Genomic DNA, 23434 nt, shown 5'->3' on the forward strand with positions numbered 1-23434 from the left:
GACATGCTTTCCTACAGAGCAATCTAGCCTGCAAGCAGGACCCCAGGAAATTCCTTACAAATTAAAGTGACAACCTACAATTCCAACCCAGTTTTCAAATACACCACAGCTGAGCACATCTTCTGAGTGCCCCTGCAGGTGTCCAACTGCTCGTGGACTCTGGAGGAATAATTCCTCCAGTCACCACTAGTTTTGTTAACGTGCCATCTTTCCTCCATGCTCTCCATTGTGTCCTGGCTCTAAGAGCCAAATGGATTCTTTACTACTGAAATGCAGCCATGGCCAAAGTTAGGACTTGACAGTTCTTAATTTGCTGCACATGATAACTCAGAACTTCCTGTTGACAGAAGGGTCAGGATGCCTCTTGCTGCAAAAGCACGGGTTTCTCACCGTTTGAGCTAAAAGGAAATCTCAGTTAGCAATCAGGAGTCAAAAAGGTGATCATTCCTATCTGCCCCATGTGGACACATGCTGGTTTGAAATGAATAGTTCATGTTTATGAGCACAATGTCAATAGAATGTGCATGCATACTGGGTGTGATTTGGGAGTAGACTGGTTTGGTCAAGTAGATCTGGTAAAAAAAATTCAGCAGAACAGTTTTCCATAGGAAAATGCAGCTTCATCGAAACTGACATAATACACAGGAACACGTATCAATTTCTAATTCTATTGCTAAACTTCCTCTCCAGGCTGGCCCTGTACATATCGATGCAATCAGGTTCTGCCTGCTCTGAAAATAGAAGTCCAAGAAAGAAGGCCAGAGCCTCATTTGTGCAAGAGCATTTTTTGTCAGCTCCTCAAAGCTTTATGCCATCTTTATTCCCGCAGACATCTGGAAGCTGGTTTGTAGCAGCCCACAGAGGCTGTCGTACTGGCCTCATTTCATTGGAGCACAGCACATTCCAGTCATGCCATCTACCATCCCAAGCACTCTGCCAGCTAAGTAGTGTAATAGCTGTTGCCAGCTTGCTATTATAACATAAGAAATGATACTGGAGACTCTTTAAAGTAACAGTAAACACTTAACTTCCTGTTGAGATCTGTAAAGCCAGATGTTGCTGGCTTGCTTGCCTGGCTCCAACTGCAAGCCATGTGCTACTGCTGATAAGGCTGACTACATAATGATTCCCATCATGCAACACCATGGGTAACTTTGGTTACTACTCCAAAGCTCCTACACATAGCCTCTACACCAGCTTAAGACTCCTTCACACTGAAGAAGACCTCAGCTGCCCAGATCAGTGAAGAGGGACCAGGGATCCAGCCAGGATGTGGCCAGAGGAGCTCAATTGCACAAACTTTTGCTTCTTGAGCATCTGCATAACACAAACATGTAGCTGGAGTATGATGCCTTTTGTAATAAGTCCCTTTTCCACCTGATAGTTGCTGCTGTGAAAAAAGCATTGATGGCTCCCTCCAGGTTGCATGGCTCAGAGATCAGCTGCATCACATTGTATGTGGTAAGGTCATGTATTGCACACTTGTAGGAATATTGGGGTAATGTGATGTGGCTATAATAATTAATTATGAAGTGAGATTAAATCAGTTATGCGATCATGCCCTGTTCAGCTAATTATATTAGTTGTAAAAAGAAAAGGAGTACTTGTGGCACCTTAGAGACTAACAAATTTATTTGAGCATAAGCTTTCGTGAGCTACAGCTCATTTCCCGATGATGTGAGCTGTAGCTCCCGAAACTTATGCTCAAATAAATTTGTTAGTCTCTAAGGTGCCACAAGTACTCTTTCTTTTTGCGAACACAGACTAACACGGCTGCTATTCTGAAACCTATATTAGTTGTGTTTTACATCTATATACACAGGAATAAGGGCCCAATATAGTTCTATGCCTAAGCATTGCAAGTCATTTGGACTACTCTCATACTTGAAGTTAAGCAAATGCTTAAGCACTTTGGTGGGCCAAGGCATAAATGACCACATAAACTGCAGGCATATGATTTGTGTGAAACAGGAATTCCATTTGAGAAGTTACATGAATTTTGTGATAACTAAAACACAACACAACAAAAACCTACACAATTAAAAACCTTGCTTCTTATCCATTCCTAAAGTTCTAATAAACGCTGGCTTCAGTGTTGACTAGAACCAAATTTTGAAATAAATTTGATATCCAGAAACATATATTGGAGATTAAGGATTTAAACTCATCTCTAGCAGTAATCCACTGTACGGCCTAAGGGATTATCCCAAGACCATTAAAATCAATAGAGGTATGTTCATGTACTCCCAACAGACTTTGGATCAGGTCCTAAGCAACCAATCACAGTAAAATCTAAAGAGATGATGATTTAGAAATAGATCTTTCATAACGTGAATAATTCACATAAGCATGAATTATTACATAATAATACACACTTTGTCATAATTTATTAATCAGACATTCCAAACCATCAGCAGGGCTTTACTGACATAACAATATAGAAAAATAATCAGTCACTAATATTTTGGTTGGTACTGTATCAAACTTTTTTGGTGTGTTCACAAATGGAAAGTAGGAATGATCATGTACTACTACATATTAAGAAATCATCACTGTAGTTGGCAGAATCAAATTAGTGAAGTTAGATTATTGTTGTGGATGGATGAATTGATACATCTGGAAAAAGATCTGTCCCAAATCTGCACCTAAAAGCTCAAACCAAAGTCAAGGTTAACTCCATCCTTCCATTTTTATTTTTATTTTTTATTTTCTGCAGTTTTTCATGTCCTCCTGTATCTACAGAAGTTCAGATAGAATCATAGAATCGAATCATAGAATCAAAGTACTGATAGGGACCTCAAAGCACTCATGGCAGGACTAAGTATTATCTAGACAATCCCTGACAGGTGTTTGTCTAACCTGCTCTTAAAAATCTCCAATGATGGAGATTCCACAACTTCCCTGGGCACTTTATTCCAGTGCTTAACCAGTGCTAACCTGACTGTTAGCAAGATTTTTCCTAATGTCCAACCTAAACCACCCTTGCTGCCATTTAAGCCCATTGCTTCTTGTCCTATCCCCAGAAGTTAAGGAGAATAATTTTTCACCCTACTCCTCGTAACAACCTTTTATGTAATTGAAAATTGTTATCATGTCCCCCATAGTCTTCTCCTCTCCAGACTAAAGAAACCCATTTTTTTCAATCTTTCCTCATAGGTCATGTTTTTTAGACCTTGAATCATTTTTGTTGCTCTTCTCTGGTCTTTCTCCAATTTTTCCACATCTTTCCTGAAATGTGGTGCCCAGAACAGGATACAATACTCCAGTTGAGGCCTAATCAGCACAGAGTAGAGTGGAAGAATGACTTCTCATGCCTTGCTTACAACACTCCTATACATTTAATTTATAAACATCCAATAACCAAATCAAAGCCCTGCATCTTTAGAAAATTTACCCGTCACTAAGCCAGAAGAAAGTTGTAGACTAAAGGAATGAACGTATTTTGCTTTTGATGTGTACAGGTAACGGTAATGGGGATAATGCAGAAATAGAGGAAAATCTAAAGAGTAACATATATTAAAGGGAGTTGTTTATTTCATTGAAATTTCATCATTCACATGACTTGGAAAGAATTTTTTCAAGTTCCTGAATTGTTTGGAGAGGCACAGTGTGTTGGGGTGTACTTAGTCTTTGTGGCTCCCTATGGGAGATCTCAAAGTCCTACTACACCCTACCCCAGGAAGTAGCAATGTGTGTGGAATGGAGCAGCAATGGTGTGGCCTCCCGGACGGCTTAGAGAGGCCTCTTGGAAACAGCCATCTTGGAGACTAGAGAGACTTGGTACTCCAAGGGCTACAAGGAGTAGTAACAGCCAATCAGAGCCCAGCAGGCTCAGATAAAAGGAGCTGCCTAGCCAGAGCTGTTCAGCTTCTGGCTGGAATGAGAGGAATAAAGAAGGATGCTCTGCTCTGGCCAAAGGAACTTGAGGGATAGCCAGAGTCTATTTCTGGCTGCATTTTGCATAACTGGGTTTGCAGGGAGAGGGAAGTACAAGAATGTTAACCATGACATGACTGTGATGAAAATGGGGCAAGGTAGGAAAAGAACAGGAAAGAAGCAGCAATGAATTGGATCCAGTTGCATGTGTCTGTTGTTTATAGGGTCCCTAGGTTGTAACCTGGAGTAGCGGGTGGACCCAGGTTTCCCTACGAGCCACAGGTAAAGTGGTGTAAACCTGAAGAAGGGGACAAGACTTATTTGGGAGCTTGAACAATGGGCTGAATTTAAAGGGCCCTGAGCTGACCCGAGCAAAAGAAATAGACTGTTTGTTTATTGAACTCTTTAATACCCTAGAAGGTGTTAAATTGAACTTTGTGACTTGGATGGAAGGCCAAACCACTGAAGACCTGCCAAAGTTGTTTGGCAGCCTGCAGGAGGTACCAGGGGCATGAAAAGGACTGTGGTACCACACCCAGCTACTCAGAGGTGCTCAAGTGAGTGCCCCTTTACACAATGAAAATTAATATAACTGGTGTCATTTCCCTGTTACCTTGAGCTTTTCGGTAGTTTACAAGACCTGATTATGTCTCATTGATAAGACCTTAGATGTAGGATTCATTTCCAGTTTAAGGTCCAGTCTTTCATTACTTGCATATCCCAAATTCCCATGGACTCTGGTGGGATTTTGGGATGACCAAGCAATGCAATTATCAGGTTATTCACCTGTACAAAATCCAGACACTTGCAAGTTTTGATAAGACTGTCCTGTAGCAAAGTTGCTGGATAAACTTTGGAGAGCCTAGAAGAGAGAGGTTAAAAAAACCACGCTAAAGCCCCCAGATGAAGCAATTATAATACGTTGGTGTTGTCTACACAGCCCTGCAGTTCAGACTATGCGGGTGTAAATTGCAGTGCATACAAGCATTCTGCACTGTAACTATCTCATGTGGATACTGTGGGTGAGAACTGAAAGGTACCTGGTTTGCATTAACATAGCCCTGTTTAAAGAAGACTACATTAACACAAAGTAGGTAGCCTTTATTTCATGCCAGCAATGTCTACACAGTGGAGTTACAATACAGAATGCTAGTACTCACTGCAATTCATACCCCCGTAGTCTGAACTGTAGGGCTGCGTAGACATAGCCCTAGTGCATAAAAAGACAGGGGGTGAATCTACAGTGCACTTTTTTACTGTGCACTACATCTCCATGTAGAAATGCCCTTAGGCTCAGCATAAAGGTGACTAATCATCCCATAACTGAGTCACGAAGGTAAGTATATACCTAAAGAAAACAGGAAACAGGAAGGCAGAGAGGAAAAAATACAATATGGTAAAATAACAAGGTACAGGAGGTTATTTTAACTGAACAGAAATCCTTACCAAAATGAAAGCTACATGAAAGGAATGGAGGTAAAATTTAACACTTAAAGTAATGTGGAAATTAGAACTGGGGGAACAAGAGCAATTAATCAAAAACATACAAAACAAACAAGAAATCATTTCAGTGTATCAGAAGCAGAAAGCTAGTAAAAAAATTGGTCTGCTGGTATTCAAGGAAGTCAAGGGAGCAATTAAAGAGTTTTAAGGACATTGCAGAGAAACAAAATAATATATTTGAATCAGCCTTCATCACAAAGGATGTTAATGAGACACCTATCCTGCTCCTACTCTTTTCATATAATAAAGATGAAGCAGTGTCAGAATGAGGTGTCTGAAGAGGAGGTGCTAGAACAAACAGAGATATTAAACCTCAACACATCACTGGGATTGGATGACATTCATCCAAAAATTAAAAAGAAACTTTAAAGTGAAGTGGGTGTGATGCCATCAAAATATGCAATGTCATTAAAATCAGTTACTATTCATAAGGGCCTTACAGCTCGGGACTGTTAACTTCAGTCTTGCTGAATATTCTTACTTTTCCCTCTGTCTCCTAGCCAAATTCCAATCCAAGATGTTACCCTTTATCCCATGACTACTTTGTCTCCTTAGTAGAGTTGTGTAAGAGACAGTCAAAGGTTTTCTGGACATCAAAATTAAAGTTGGTCAAAAATGTTCCAATGGAACTTTTTCCATCAGAAATGAAAACTTTCTGTAGGAATTTGTCAATTTAAATAAATTTCACTTTGAGGGGAAAAAAACAAAAACAGTGTTTTGAAAATGTCAAAATGTTCCATTTTCAATGTTCCATTTTGACATTTTCAGAATGTAATATTTCAATTTTTCATCTTGAAATTAATTTTGATTCATTTTTTTATTTCAATTTTTAAAATAAAATCAAAATGAAATGTTTTGGTTTTATTTAAATGACCTTTTTTCAACAGACCTGATTTTTTTTAAGTTGAGTATGATGGAAATTTAGAAGTTTTGTTTTCATTCCAAATTGGAATAAAAACAAACCTCAAAATTGCAGAATTTCCCACAGAATGGAAATTCCAGTTTTCACCAGGTGGGCTTCTGAGAAATTGTGGAGGTGCACAGGTAGAAACAACTTTCTGATGGGAAATAGCATTTTCCAGAAAAATTGAAACATTCCAGTGGAAATTTTGATTTTCTGAAAAGCGACATTTTTGTCAGAAACTCATTCCAATGGAAAATTCCTGACCCACTCTACAGAAAGAGTCATTCACTTACAGAAAGAAGATGCAGAAGGGGACAATGTTGTTATGTTGAGCCCATGTCCTCTTGTGCTGAGTACCCCAAATCAAGCGGAATACCTACAATGGGACATTTGGGGGAAAGAAAAGAATAATGCCACAGAAGCAGCACCTCCCTCTTCTACATTCACTGGACTGGAATCCTGTAAATTCTATTCTCTTTGTGCTCATGAATGTAGAGGGTCATGGTCCCAAATGTGGGATTTCTAACACTTGAATCATCACTGTGAATGCATGCTGTACATTGCAGAGAATCAACTAATTGAAAGAAAAGAAGATGTAACCAGCACTTCACTGGGGCCACTGTAAGGTGATACAACTCTTCCTAGTTCCATAAGGTAGAGTACATTGCTCTTACATAGATGTTGTTGAAAGAGGGGGCTGTAATGCCTTTTAGGCTGGGGTTTACCACACTGAAAAAGTAAAGAATAGGTTATATCTGCTTAGTCAACCTAAAAAATGTATAAAATACACTTTGATATAACTTCCATTTCCTATTTTGGATATTAAACTAAAAAAAATGGAATATCACCAGTTAAATGCCCATTTGACATATTTTAGATTATCTATTTGCTGAATTGTTCAATATCTCTTCTTCAGTAGATCTTCCCTTAAATAATCCAAGGTGTTTTCTGAACATCTTTCATATATATATATATTCACAAATGTTTGTCCTAGTCGGCCTAATCCCACATCATTGACTTTGATAGGAGCAGGATCAAACCCTTAATCAGTAGTTTTCTTTTTTATGGATGTCACTGAAGAATTATACATAAAATTATGGCGGAGTGGAAGCAAAAATCTCACTGTAAAAAACTTTTGATATTTACATTTTAATTAGGGCTATTAAGTGATTTTAAAAAATCACTATTAATTGCACAATTAAATCGCACTGTTTAACAATAATAGAATACCATTTATTGAAATATTTTTGATTTTTCCACATTTTCAGATATATGGATTTAAATTACAACAGAGAATATAAAGTGTACAGTTCTCACTTTATATTTATTTTTATTACAATATTTGCACTGTAAAAAACAAAAGAAATAGTATTTTTCAATTCACCTAATACAAGTACTTTAGTGCAATCTCTTTATCATGAAAGTTGTACTTACAAATGTAGAATTATGGACAAAAAACCTGCATTCAAAAATAAAACAATGTACAATTTTAGAGCCTACCAGTCCACTCAGTCCTACTTCTTGTTCACCTAGTCGCTCAGACAAACAAGTTTGGTTACATTTGCAGGAGATAATGCTGCCCGCTTCTTGTTGACAGTGTCACCTGGAAGGGAGAACAGGCATTCTCATGGCACTGTTGTAGCCGGCATCACAAGATATTTACTTGCCAGATGCACAAAGATTCATATGTCCCTTTATGCTTTAACCACTATTCCAGGGGCCATGCATCCATGCTGATGACAGGTTCTGCTCAATAACAATCCAAAGCGATGCAGTCCAACGCATGTTCACTTTCATTATCTGAGTCAGATGCCATCAGCAGAAGGTTGATTTTCTTTTTTGGTATTTTGGATTCTGTAGTTTCTGCACCGGAGTGTTGCTCTTTTAAGACTTCTGAAAGCATGCTCAACACCTTGTCCCTCTCAGATTTTGGAAGGCACTTCAGATTCTTAAACCTTGGGTCAAGTGCTGTAGCTATCTTTAGAAATCTCACATTGGTATCTTCTTTGAATTTTGTCAAATCTCCAGCGAAAGTGTTCTTAAAATGAACATGTGCTAGATCATCATCCAAGACTGCTATAACATGAAATATATGGCAGAATGGGGGTAAAACAGAGCAGGGGACATACAATTTTCCCCCAAGGAGTTCAGGAACAAATTTAATTACCGATTTTTTTTTAAATGAGCATCATCAGCATGGAAGCATGTCCCCTGGAATGGTGGCCAAAGCATGAAGGGGTATACCAATGTTTAGCATATCTGGCATGTAAATACCTTGCAATGCAGGCTACAAAAGTGCCATGAAAATACCTGTTTTCACTTTCTGGTGACATTGTAGATAAGAATAGGGCAGCATTATCTCCTGTAAATGTAAACAAACTTATTTGTCTTAGCAATTGGCTGAACAAGAAATAGGACTGAGTGGACTTGTATGCACTAAAGTTTTACATTGTTTTGTTTTTGAGTCCAGTTATGTAACAAAAAAAAATCTACATGTGTAAGTTGCACTTTCACGACAAAGAGATTGCACTTCGGTACTTGTGTGAGGTGAATTGAAAAATACTATTTCTTTTTTTTTAATCATTTTTACAGTGCAAATATTTGTAATTAAAATAATATACAATTTGATTTCAATTGCAACACGGAATACAATATACATGAAAATGTAGAAAAAACATTCAACGTATTTAATGTATTTCAATTGGTATTCTATTGTTAACAATGAGATTAAAACTGTGATCAATCACTATTAATTTTTTTAATCACACTAAATATTTTGAGTTAATCACGAGTTAACTGCGATTAATCGACATCCCTGATTTTAATATAATATGATTAGAACTGTTTTGAATTCCTTTTGACTATATACAATAAGGCATGAATCACAATGTCCACTGTAATATTTAAACTCCTTCTCAGATTCTATATGTTTTTCATATATCCAAACTGTCTTAGCAATAGAAGATACATGGTTTTAATCTACTGTATCGTGTTTCTTACCTGGCATCCATTTGGAGTCATAGACTTTGTAGTGGATCATCATTCTAAAGCATATTGCTAGAAATACATTACAGTTCCCTTGAATTTTAATTGGGCTAATTATTCTTATTGATGAAAAGTTGCCCTAATATGAGATATCAACAGCAGACGACTAAGTGGGATCCTTGCATGCTTAGCCAATATAAAGTATATTAATGTTTTGAATTACTAAAGCAACATTATTATTTAGCTCACTATATATTTTATAATTTATCTCTTTTGAAAGCTGTATAAATTCTCTTTCTAATTCTCCACTTATGTAAGTATTTCCCATTAATCTCTGTAATGTGTAATTGTTTTTCTCACACATCATCTCTTGTTACCAACTTTAGGACTGGGAAATGTTACTGACCTTGGACTTCATTCTTAGAAACATTTTTATATCATGCTGCCCTATGGGAACAAAATGGTATGGTATTTTATTAGATATGCTTTACTCTATCATAGTGATTTAAAAAATGTAATAGGAGTGGTTTGATTTAAAAATAATTGTAAAAAATCATTAGTCAGATTGATGAGGAAATAGTAAAACCAGAAAGAATACAGAACACATACAGAATGGGCCATGGCAGCAACATTTCTCATACTGCCTGAGAATATGCCCTGCAATTCTGTTGTGAGTTATGAGAGGGTAGTTCAGTCTCCATGTCCATATTATTCTTGGTCTTTGTTGAGACTTCCAAGTAGAGTGTCAATTAATGGTGGGGTTTGTAGTGGTACTAACACCAGTTGCTAGGGTATAGAATTGAGACCCTTATAATGAATTCTTAATTCTGAAGTTTACCTAGTGTCCCATTCGAATAAGCTGTAAGGTCCTGACTCTAATAGGAATAAAGTTGCACATATGCTGAAGTGTTTGGCGGATCAGGGAATAAATAATTATATACACTATCAGGCAATTTATATATCTTTTAATCTCCTAATTTGACAACAGTTTTGGCCAAATCCCCAATGAAGTGAAGCGTATATTTTCAAATTAAAGCATTCAAGTGAAAGGGTCCTTGAAGAATTTGTTTTTAAATTAATTCATCAATATGAAATTCAAAAGCAGAAAATCAAAAATATATGTTGCCGAGCAACTAATGGAAGTCCATTGTGTTTATATTTTAGACAGATTTTTTTTGAATTGCACAGAAAATTAAATATGAATACTTTCTCTTTCATCTCCGTAATGTTCTTTTCAAAGTGTAGCATTTCTTGTTACATCATTTCTCTCTAGTTATATATCTTTAGAGTGATATCTCAAAGATCAAATGGGAGATTTACCTGCATAAGGACTGCATATTTAGGCTTACTCCAAAGGCCATTGAAACCAATGTCAGTTGTGGAGTATTTGTTATTGAGATTAATGAGTTGTGGCTTTTAGCTGGCTTTGGACCAGGCTCATTATTAGCCAAGATGTTGGTCAGTGCTCACATTTGTACCAAAATTAGGGATCCCTTTAATCTTAGAAAGCCAAATTTATCCCTACCACAAATGTTATCCACAGTACTCTTAGGCCAGGCACAAAGAGCTGGCGGTGTATTTGTTATCTTCACTCATAACTGGTCTCTTCTGCTTGAGATCCTGTAGGTGCCTTTGTTCATGAAGGGCCACTTAAGCTACTGCATTACCAATGTTTATTTTTCTCCTTTGTATTAATGGAAATGGGAAAAACATGTTTTTTTTATTTACCTTCTAAAAAGCAGCACAGGGGAAAAAATATAAGACTTCAGTATCATTACCTATACCTGCTCCAGTACATTAGATTTGATGCTAATTAAAAATTCAAAATAACCGTTGCAAACTTCTGAATATAGTTTGCTTAGAACAATGATTTAATTCTAATCTACTGATTAAAAATAAAAATGCAGAACTGAACCAAGGAAGTTAATTGTCAGTTGTAAGTAGGACCTAATGAATGCTTCCCTGACAGCTAGTTGGAAGGGGATGAGACAATGAATGCATCCAATGAAGTGAGCTGTAGCTCACGAAAGCTTATGCTCAAATAAATTGGTTAGTCTCTAAGGTGCCACAAGTACTCCTTTTCTTTTTGCGAATACAGACTAACACGGCTGCTACTCTGAAATATGTCAATACAGGTTGCTCCTGCTCTGTTTACATATTCATCATTTATGGCTGCGTCAAAGGATCAACTTTGGCTGGTGTTGGGTACAAATGACCTTAGTACTGAATACAGGGGTAGTGAAATATGATTACAAATGTTGTAATTAATGTAGCAATACAGGAAAGCAGAACTGTGCTTAACCTGTCCCAAATGTGGCAGGGCACCCACAATTGAAAGAGCATAATTAAGCAGAGGCTTGAATGTCAAAGCCCTGTGAAAATAAGAGGGGTGGGGACAGGAGTCCTGGTCAGGAGGCTGAAGCCCCCCCCCCCCCCACACACACACACACACTGGCAGGTGTCCTCTCTAGACTGGCTTAACCTGTTCTTCCCCTCTGTTTGAAGAATAGAGCTAAATAGGTTTCATTAGGAGGCTTTTTTGTTATTTTAATTGCTCAATAAGAGCTGAAACCAATTGTGGTAGGACTGTGTTTCTGCCCTGCCTGCTAAGAACTAAAAACACTGAGAAGCGAAATCACTTGAGATGGGGCAATGTTTCTGGCCAGCCTGCAAAAGAGCTGAAAATCACAGAGAGACTGATGTGCAGAGGTCACAGCAGAGAGGCAGAAGGTGACTGACAGCCAGCAGGGTGGTGGTGAAGAGGTATGATGAGCGGCCAGCAGGATGGCAGCAGAGAGGCGTGGCCAGCAGGGTGGTGGCAGAGAGGTACGATGAGCAGCCAGCAGAGCAAGTGGAGGGGTGCCATGAGAGCGGTGATTGGAACCCGGTGAGCGGCCAGCAGAGCAAGTAAGATGCTTGTTTACCTGCCACCTAGGGTTGGAGGTGAACTCTGCAGATGGACCTCTGAACTCTGGGTCTGCACTGACCAAATACAGCTACTGTGAGTGGGGTTCAGAGAAGGTTCGGGCATGTGGAAAGGATTTTTGGGTTGCTGGACTTAAGAACCGGAGGGGAAAAGGGCACTGTCCAAACTACTTGGGGGTCGGTCTTTTACTAATGGTTTATGTTTATGAACCCTGTTTGTGGTGTTTTCCCAAATTAACCCTGAGTTACTTCCCTCCTTTTATTAAAAGTTTCTTTTTTACACTTGGACTCTGTGCTTGCGAGTGGGGAAGTATTGACTCTCAGAGGCACCTAGGGGTGGTGTGTAATTTTCCCAGGTTAGTGGGTGTGGGCTCAAGCTGGCTCTGTGTTGAATTAATGGAAAGGAACCCCTAGATATTGAACCCGGGCCTGGTTGCTGCTAGCTCCACCTGGAAGAAGAGTTAAGCAGTCATATTTCTACCTCACATTTCAATACAACTTTGGCAGGAGTGATACTTGCATATAAACACAGATCTTCATATCATGCAACCTTAAAGTAATAGCTCCAGTATTAGCTTTTATATAAAACGAAACAAAAACAGTGATAAAACTTCGACTGAAGCTCTAGGGTTTGTCATTCAGAGTTTTTGCCACAAAGAAACGAAAGAGCACGTTTGATAACTTTTTGTTTGTCTATTTTTTAAACTTCAGTATCTTGTATCTTCAGGGAAGTTTCAGATGTTAAGCTCAGTAGCAATACAGGGACTTCATGGAAAGCAAATTGTAAAGATGAAATTTAGAATTGCTGAGAATGCACAATATTAATTATGGACTACATAAAGCATTAATAAAATAACTGTAGAGACAGTCTTTTGGACTAGATGTGCTAATAGATATTTTTGTCTCTAATTTCTATTAGATGAGCTTAGTAGTAGTGTTGTTTAGTAGCACTGATTAATATTATGGTAGCACCCAAAGACCCCTAGGAGGACCAGGGTTCCATTCTTCTGAATACTCTACAAATACACATTAAGATAACATAGACAGTCCTTGTTCTGCACCTTTGTTATAGAAAGGCATTCTGTATATTTCTTGTGAATTGAACAAATAGAGGAGATCTGGAATCTCATCAGTAGTCCAGTAGCCACACGTTTTCCAGAGGACTGAAAAAAGGGCAAATATAGTGCCTATCAAAAAAAAAAAAAGGGAAATAAAGACAACCCAGGAAATTATAGACCAGTCAATATAACTTTGGTATCCAGAAAGATAATGGCACAAATAATCAAACAATCAATTTGTAAGCACCTAGAACGTAATAAGGTGTCAAGTAATAATCAACATGGATTTGTCAAGAACAAATCATGTTAACCCAAACTAATACCCTTCTTTGCCAGGGTAACAAGCTTTGTGGATGGGGTGGGTGGAAGCAGCGGATGTGATATTTCAATTTTAGTAAGTCTTTTGTTACTGTCTCACATGACCATCTCATAAGCAAACTATGAAATATAGGCTAGATGAACCTCCTATAAGGTGGGTGCACAACTGGTTGGAAAACCGTATTCAGAGTATTTCAACGGTTCACATTCAAGCTGAAAGCTCATATGGAGTGGGTCCTGCAGAGGTCTGTCCTGGGCCCAGTTGTATTCAATATCTTCATAAATGATTTGGATAAGGGCACAGAGAGTACATTTATAAAGTTTGTGGACAGTACCAAGCTGGGAGGGGTAGCAAGCACTTTGGAGGACAGGATTAGAATTCAAAATGATCTTGACAAACTGGAGAAATAGTCCGAAACAAATAGCATAAAATTAAATAAGTACAAATGGAAAGTATTACACTTAGAAGGAATTATCAATTGCAAAATGAGAAATGGCAGTGTAGGAAGGAGGATGGTAGAAAAGGATTTGGGGGTTATAGTGGATCACAAATAAATATGTCAACAATGTAATCAAGTTTCAAAAAAAATCAAACATCATTCTGGGATTATTAGCAGGAGTAATGTAAGCAAGACATGAGGAGTAATTCTTCCACTCTACTCAGCACTGATAAGGCCCCAACTGGAATACTGTGTCCAGTTCCGGGCACCATACTTCAGGAAAGATGTAGACAAATGATTACAGGTCTAGAAGTCATGACCTCTGAGGAAAGATTGGGGGGGTGGGGAGGAAAGGGTTTGTTTAGTGTGAAGAGAAGATTGAGCAGGGCTATGATAACATTCTTTATAACTTACACTTTTTAAAAGAATTAATCAAGGAACTCACTGAACCATTAATGTTGATTTTTTAGAATATTTTGGAACACTGTGGAAGTTTGAGAGGATAGCAAAAAAGCTAATGTTGTGTGAATATATACAATGGATGAACAGGATGACCTAAGCTATAGCCCAGTTAGCCTTACATCAATCCTGGACAAAATTATGGAAGTACTATGAGATGCAATCAGTGAAAAATTAATGGGTGGTAGCATAATTAATGTTAATCACTATAATTTTATGCAAAATACTCCCTGTCAAATGAACATATCATTTTGATGAGATTACAAAGTCTGTTGATAAAGTTAACAATGTACACATATAATGGGCTTAATCCTGCACCGTTGAAGCCAATACCAGTTTTGTCATTAATTTCTGTGGGAGGAGGATCAGAGCCAATATATCTGGATGTTTGTAAGGTATTTGACTCGGTACTACACAACATTCTGTTTAAAAAGTTTCTCTCTACTAAATCAATGTAGTACATATTAAATAAATTAAAACTGGTTAAATGGCAGACATCAAAATAAGTTTAAATGGAGAATCATCATGGATTTTTTCTACTTTTCTATAATTGAATGTATTATATGTACACTGTGATGTGTGGTTTATATGAACAAAAGCAAGGCTGAAGAGGTTTGTCTTGCACTTACAGCAGAAGTTGGGGATGTTTGTAACAGTTCTTAATTCCTCGGGGAGTTCAACGGGGGACTGCATCCTGGAAAGCAGCAGCCGAAAAAGACATGGTCAATGTGTTGTCTGATATTCAAGTAATCTGTTAGTTTTACTAATAATTCATTGCTAGTAACTTAACAGTCTTTATAAGATACATAACATACATACAGAGCATCTTAAGTCAGATCCTTTCATCAGTCTAACCTAAAACAACTGCCTACTCCCACTGTTGGCTCCCACACCCTGGTGATTCTATTCATTCTTCTAAAGCCACAGTAACACCACAGGACGTAACAAGCTAAACATGAGCTCCTAGTGTGATGCTATGGCAAGGGTATTAAGGCAATCACTTGATATATTATATCTCCCTGTTTATACAGGAATAGGAAGGTGGTACTACCATTGTATAAGACACTGGTAAGACCATTACTGGAATAATGGAAGTCAACACTTCAAAAATATTATCAAAATTTGGAAGGCTCCAGAAAAGAGCCAAAAGAATTATCTGAGGTCTGGAAAACATGCCTTACAGTAAGAAACTAAAGAAGCTCAATCTATGTTACTTATCACAGAGAAGGTTAAGGGATAACTTGGTCATGGTGTATAAGAAACTACCTCGGTAGAACAGTTCTGATAGTAGAGGGCTATTGAATCTAGCTAATGAAAATATAGTAAGAGCCAAGGTCTGAAAGCTAAAGCTAGACAAATTCAGCCCAGAAAGTAGAGGCTGTTCTTCAGCCATGAGGGTAATTAACCACTGGAACAACCTTGATAAGGAAGTGGTGGATTCTCCATCACTTGTAGCTTTTAAGTGAATGTTAGAGCACATCTTTTAGAAAGATTTAACTCAAACAAAAGTTATGGCTTGATGCAGGAATTACTGGGTTAATTTTATTGTCTGTTATGCAGGAAGTCAGTCTAAATCATAATCATCCCTTCTGGCCTTAATATCTGCAGAAGTCCTTTCTTTATTCATAAAGCAGGCACATTATAGGCAGTATACTGTTGCGTTTGATAGGTGTAAAACTCACCCTTCAATTAACGTAACTGTAAAATATAAGATCCACCTAAGGCAAAAGGTTTTTGTGAACCTGCCTAGAAACTTTTGGGCTGGGTATTGTTGTGGGTAGGACTGTGTGGAAATATAAGAGAACTCACTGACATCACAGACAAGAAAAGAGAAAGGCAGAGGAAAAAGAAAAAGCATGGCAGGAGCCTGTAAACACAGTGTGACCCTGGGAATAGCTAGAGAGCTTTTGGGCTGTTGGCTTGAGAGGCTTGGGCCTGTAAGCTAAGAAACTGCACCTTTCGTTCTTGGTTACATCTGCGGTCAGAGTCACCGGACTTTGTATATTCATTGTAAATATCAGATTACGACCAAATTCTGCTCCTGGAATTTTGCCTAGCCACTTGGGTCAAAAAGGGACAACAATTTTGATAGACTTATGTGTAGTGCTGGGGAGGAGCCAGAGGTCATGGAAAATGTAGGTACCAATGACATAGGGAAGGATAGGAGAGAAGTCCTGGAAGCCAAATTTATGGTGCTAGGTAAGAGATTAAAGTCCCAGACCTCCAGGGTAGCATTCTCTGAAATACTTCCAGTTCCACACATGGGGCCAGTTGGACACACAGAACTGCTGAGTCTCAATGTGTGGATGAGACAATGGTATAGGGAAGAGGGGTTATTAGGAACTGGAGAAACTTTTCGGAAAGGGGGAGCCTATACAGGAAGGATGGGTTCCACCTAAACCAAAATGGGACCAGATTGCTGGCACTTAACATTAAAAAGGTTGTAGAGCAGTTTTAAACTAAGGGCTGGGGAAAAGCAGACAGGTGCGGAGGAGCATGTGGTTCGGACAGAGACATCCCTGAGGGGAAGATCTATTAATGGAGATTCTCTAAGTCCTAGTAAGAGGAGAGGTTGGAAATTGATAAATTACAGGTAGGATCTGATGAGAAACAGTCAAATGAAAAAAAGTCCTGTTTAATTACATCATGTAATGGCAGACAGCTAAAGAGTGACAAGTATTTTAAGTATTTATATACCAATTCCAGAAGTCTAAATAATAAGATGGGTGAACTAGATTGCCTCATTTTAAATGAAGATATTAGGCATCACAGAAACTTGGTGGAATGAGGATAATCAATGGGACAAAGTAATAGCAGGGGACAAAAATATATCGGAAGGACAGATCAGGTCATGCTGGTAGTGGAGTGGAACTATATGTGAAACAAAGCATAGAATCAAATGAAGTAGAAATCTTATATAAACCAAGCTGTGCCTTAGAATCTCTTTGGATAGTAATTCCATGCTATAATCATAATATATTACTGACCACCTGACTAGGATGGTGATAGTGACAGTAAAATACTCTGAAAGAACTTAAATGTGAAATTGCAGAAATACTAATTGTAGTCTGTAACCTATCATTTAAATCAGCTTCTGTTCCAAATGACTGGAGGATAGCTAATGGGTTGCTAGTTTTTAAATAGGGCTCCAGAGGTGATCCCGGCAATTACAGGCCGGTAAGCCTTATTTCAGTACTGGGCAAACTGGTTGAAAACATAGTGAAGAACAAAATTGTTAGACACATGGATGAACATAATTTGTTGGGGAAACATCAACATGGTTTTTGTAAAGGCAAATCATGCCTCACCAGTCTACTAGAATTCTTTGGGGGCTGGGGGGTGGGGGGGTCCAACAAGCATATGGACAGGGGGATCCAGTGGATATAGTCAGTGATGACTGCCAGAAGCTAAAGAACCAGTTCCTTCAGTCGCTCCGGGTCTTCGGCACCACTTTGGCGGCAGGTCTTTCACTCGCTCCGGACCTTCGGTGGCACTGAAGGACCCGCCGCCGAAGTGCCGCCAAAGTGCCGCCGAAGGCCCGGAGTGCCGCTGGGTGAGTAAAAATTCTCCGGGGAGCTTCCCCAGCCGAGAGCTCAGGCGGGATGGAAAGGACGGTCCTGCAGGCCACGTGTGGCCCATGGGCCACAGTTTGCCCACCCCTTTAACAACCGGTTCTAAACCGGCTTCAAAATTTAACAACCGGTTCACGCGAACCGGTGCGAACCGGCTCCAGCTCACCACTGGATATAGTATACTTAGATTTTCAGAAAACCTTTGACAAGGTCCCTTACCAAAGGCTCTTAAGCAAAATAAGCTGTCATGGGATAAGAGGGAAGGTCCTCTCACGGATTGGTAACTGGATAAAAGATAGGAAACAAAGGGTAGGAATAAATGGTCAGTTTTCAGAATGGAGAGAGGTAAATAGTGATGTCCCCCTGGGGTCTGTATTGGAACCAGTCCTATTTAATATATTCATAAATGTACTGGAAAAAGGGGTCAACAGTGAGGTGGCAAAATTTGCAGATGATACAAAATTGCTCAGGATAGTTAAGGTCCAGGCAGTCTTCAAAGAGCTAAAAAGGATCTCTCAAAACTGGGTGACTGGGCTACAAAATAGCAGATAAACAATGAGGAGAGAGATAAGCCTTAAAGACTAACAGATTTATTTGTGCATAAATTTTTGTGGGTAAAAAGCTCTACTTCTTCAGATCCATGGAGTGAAAATTACAGATGCAGGCGTAAATATACTGACACATGAAGAGAAGGGAGTTACCTTACAAGCGGTTGACAAGATAAATACATTCAGGGTGGATGTGGTCCACTCCCAAAAGCTGATGAGGTGTCAATGCCAAAAGAGGAAAAATTGCTTTTGTAGTGAGCCAGCCACTCCCAGTCCCTATTCAAGCCCAAATTAATGGTGTTAAATTTGCAAATGAATTGTAGCTCCACAGTTTCTCTTTATAGTCTGTTTTTGAAGTGTTTTTGTTGAAGGATGGCTACTTTTAAACTGCTATTGAATGTCCAGGGACATTGAAGTGTTCTCCTACTGGCTTTTATATGTTACCATTCCTGATGTCTAATTTGTGTCCATTTATTCTTTTACGTAGAGACTGTCCGGTTTGGCCAATGTACATGGCAGAGGGGCATTGCTGGCACACATCACATTAGTAGATGTGCAGGTGAATGAGCCCCCTGATGGTGTGGCTCATGTGATTGGGTCTTCTGATGGTGTTGCTAGAGTAGATATGGGGACAGAGTAGGTAGCGGGGTTTGTTACAGGAATTGGTTCCTGGGTTAGTTTTTCTGCGGTGCGATGTGGTGTGGTGTATAGTTGCTGATGAGTATTTGCTTCAGGTTGGGGGCCTGTCTGTAAGTGAGGACTGGCCTGCCTCCCAAGGTCTGTGAGAGTGAGGGATCGTTTTCGAGGATAGGTTGTAGATCGTTGATGATGTTCTGGAGATGTTTTAGGTGGGGGGCTGAAAGTGATGGCCATTGCTGTTTCAGGGCTGGAGCACCCATAGAGTAAAATTAGCAGCCAGCCAAGCTCCTTCCATCCCCCAGTGCCTCTTACCTGCTGGTGGCCCCACTGACTCCTCCCCCTCCCTCGCAGCACCTCTTGCCCGCTGCCACAATCAGCTGTTTCACGGAGAGTAGGAAGGTCTGGGAGGGAGGGAGAGGAGCGGGGGTGGGGCACACTCAGGGGAGGAGATGGGAAAGGGACAGGAAGAGGCAGGGCAGGGGCGGGGCCTGGGGCAGAGTGGGGATCAAGCAGCCCCTGGCTAGAGGGGAAGTTAGCACCTATGAGCGTCCCTCCCCCGGCCACAGCAAGCTGGGGCTAGCTTAGGGCCGGGGGAGGGGCACCCTTCCACCAGCCATGGCAGGTCCTGGATGGCTGGGTTCTCTGAGCACCTGCACGACGTTAAATAAGCTGCTGTGCAGCCACGCAGCTTACAGGGAACGCAGATCCCCACTATTCATATACAATGATGGGGTCTAAATTGGCTGTTACCACTCATGAGAGAGATCTTGGAGTCACTGGGGACAGTTGTCTGAAAACATGTACTCAGTGTGCAGCAGCAGTGAAAAAAGCAAACAGAATGTTTGGACTCATTAAGAAAGCGATAGATAATAAGGCAGAAAATATCATATTGTCTCTCTATAAATCCATGATACACCCACAACTACTTCTGCCCCTGCTTTCCTGCCCTGGCAGCTTGGGACTTCAGTGTCCTGCCTTGTTTGAGCCAGACACGCTAGCCTGCTGCAAACCCAGAGCCAGGTCTGAACCAAATCCCCTAACAGCTGTAGGCTTAAACTGAAAGCAGCTTAAGAAGTGTTCCTGTCTTTAACACTCAAATACTCAACTCCCAATGGGGTCCAAACCCCAAATAAATCCATTTTACCCTGCATAAAGCTTATACAGGGTAAACTCATAAATTGTTCACCCTCTATAACACTGATAGAGAGATATGCATAGCTGTTTGCCCCCCCCCACCAGGTATTAATACATACTCTGGGTTAATTAATAAGTAAAAAAGTGATTTTATTAAATTCAGAAAGTGGGATTTAAGTAGGTCCAAGGAATAACAGACAGAACAAACTGAATTACGAAGCAAAATAAAATAGAATATGCAAGTCTATGTCTAAGAAAAATGAATACAGATAAAACCTCACCCTAAGAGGAATTCCAGTAAGCTTCCTTTTACAGATTAGTCTCCTTCTATTCTGGGTCCAGCAATCACTCACACACCCTGTAGTTATTGTCCTTTGTTCCAGTCTCTTTGAGGTATCCTTGGGGGTGGAGAGGCTATCTCCTTAGCCCGCTGAAGACCAAATGGAGGGGTCTCCCACGGGCTTAAATATACTTTCTCTTGTGGGTGGAGACACCCTCCTCTCTCCTATACAAAGTTCAGCTCTAAGATGGAGTTTTGCAGGCACCCGGGCAAGTCACATGTCCCTGCATGACTCAGTTTTTACAGGCAGCAGCCATTGTCCACATGCTATCTTGAATGTCTCCAGGAAGGCTTCTTCTGTGGATTGGAGCCTTCCAAGATCCATTGTTTGTTAAGTGCTTCTTGAATGGGCACTTAATTTGCACATTCTGTTCTCAAGAAGTTGACCAAACACTTTACTAAGGCTACTTAAAAATCAAGCAAGTACACAGCCAATATTCATAGCTTTGAATACAAAATGATACATGCATACACGTAGGATGAATAGATTCAGTAGATCATAACCTTTACAGAGATATGTTACATGGCATATGCAACATAAAACATATTCCAGTTATGTCATATATACATTCATAGGCATATTTCCATAAAGCCTTATGGGGTGCACTGTCACAGTGCAGCGGCGTGAAAAAAGCAAACAGAATGTTCGGAATCATTAAGAAAGGGATAGATAATAAGACAGAAAATATCATATTGCCTCTCTATAAATCCATGGTATGCCCACATCCTGAATACTGCGTGCAGATGTGGTCGCCCCATCTCAAAAAAGATATATTGGAATTGGAAAAGGTTCAGAAAATGGCAACAAAAAGGATTAGGGGTATGGAACTGCTGCCATATGAGGAGAGATTAATAAAACTGGGACTTTTCAGCTTGGAAAAGAGACGACTAAGGGGGGATACAATAGAGGTCTATATGACTGGTGTAGAGAAAGTAAATAAGGAAGCGTTATTTATTCCTTCTCATTACATTAGAACTAGGGGGTCACCAAATGAAATTAATAGGCAGCAGGTTTAAAACAAAAGGAAGTATTTTTTCACCCAATGCACAGTCAACCTGTGGAACTCCTTGCCAGAAGATGTTGTGAAGACCAAGACTATAACAGGGTTAAAAAAGAACTAGATAAGTTCATGGAGGATAGGCCCATCAATGGCTATTAGCCAGGATGGACAGGGATGGTGTCCCTAGCCAGAAGCTGGTAATGGGCGACAGGGGATGGATCACTTGATGATTACCTGCTCTGTTCATTCCCTCTGGGGCACGTAGCATTAGTCACTGGTGGAAAACACAATACTGGCCTAGATGGACCTTTGATCTGACCCAAACTAAACTGGGAGGAGAGGTAGATACGCTGGAGGGTAGGGATAGGATACAGAGGGCCCTAGACAAATTAGAGGATTGGGCCAAAAGAAATCTGATGAGATTCAACAAGGACAAGTGCAGAATCCTGCACTTAGGACGGAAGAATCCCATGCACCGCTACAGACTAGGGACCGAATGGCTCGGCAGCAGTTCTGCAGAAAAGTACCTAGGGGTTACAGTGGACGAGAAGCTGGATATGAGTCAACAGTGTGCCCTTGTTGCCAAGAAGGCCAATGGCATTTTGGGATGTATATGTAGGGGCATTGCCAGCAGATCGAGGGACGTGATTGTTCCCCTCTATTCGACATTGGTGAGGCCTCATCTGGAGTACTGTGTCCAGTTTTGGGCCCCACACTACAAGAAGGATGTGGAAAAATTGGAGAGAGAGTCCAGCGGAGGGCAACAAAAATGATTAGGGGACTGGAACACATGACTTTTGAGGAGAGGCTGAGGGAACTGGGATTGTTGAGTCTGCGGAAGAGAAGAATGAGGGGGGTTTTGATAGTTGCTTTCAACTACCTGAAAGGGGGTTCCAAAGAGGATGGATCTAGACTGTTCTCAGCGGTAGCTGATGACAGAACAAGGAGTAATGGTCTCAAGTTGCAGTGGGGGAGGTTTAGGTTGGATATTAGGAAAAACTTTTTCACTAGGAGGGTGGTGAAACACTGGAATGCGTTACCTAGGGAAGTGGTGGAATCTCCTTCCTTTGAGGTTTTTAAGGTCAGGCTGGCTGGGATGATTTAGTTGGGGATTGGTCCTGCTTTGAGCAGGGGTTTGGACTAGATGACCTCCTGAGGTTCCTTCCAACCCTGATATTCTATGATTAAGAACTGTAACCTACCTGCAACATCCAGTGGGGGAGAAAAACTGCTTGATCCAAATATTGCCTTGTTAAAAGGTTTATGCTTTAGTCTGCATGCTTAACTTTTATCTTCTTTGGTAACTATCTCTGACCTTTTGTGCCTGCCAATTATAATCACTTAACATCTATCTTTCTGTAGTTAATCAATTTATATATTCCCTAAAACAGTGTGTTTTGGTTGAAGTGCTTGGGAAATCTCAACTCAGTTTACAAAGGTTAATGTGTGTCCTCTCCACATCGAGGGAAGGGTGGAGTGGGTAATGAACTTGCACTGGTCATGCTTCTCACCGGGACAAGAGGGCGCAGTTCTGGGGTGCAAGGCTGGAGACTTGGGAGATTTCCTGGTGCCCTTCTCTGTGTGTGATTCATGTGTGGCTCAGGATTCAATTTAGCTGGATCTGGGGCTCCACATGTTGTTGTGCTGAATGATAACAGTGCCCGGAGGGGTTTGCTGCTTGTCACTAGCAAAGCACTGTGAGAGACAGCAGCACTGCCACTCCCCCTGTTTT

The 23434-nt window shown here is 40.1% G+C and overlaps 1 long non-coding RNA gene across 1 annotated transcript in view; it reads right to left on the reverse strand.

Moving 5' to 3' along the window:
- Positions 1–206: 206 nt before the first annotated feature.
- The window catches only part of LOC141985951 (uncharacterized), a 34221-nt gene continuing 10993 nt past the window's right edge, over positions 207–23434 (reverse strand). The window contains exons 2-3 of the long non-coding RNA XR_012639075.1: positions 15098–15162; positions 207–398 (exon numbers count right to left, since the gene is read on the reverse strand). This is a non-coding gene — a long non-coding RNA (uncharacterized LOC141985951). The remainder of the gene's footprint in view (positions 399–15097; positions 15163–23434) is intronic.

The sequence above is a fragment of the Natator depressus genome, chromosome 4 (genome assembly GCF_965152275.1).
Source record: "Natator depressus isolate rNatDep1 chromosome 4, rNatDep2.hap1, whole genome shotgun sequence".
Classification (NCBI taxonomy): Eukaryota; Metazoa; Chordata; order Testudines; family Cheloniidae; genus Natator; species Natator depressus.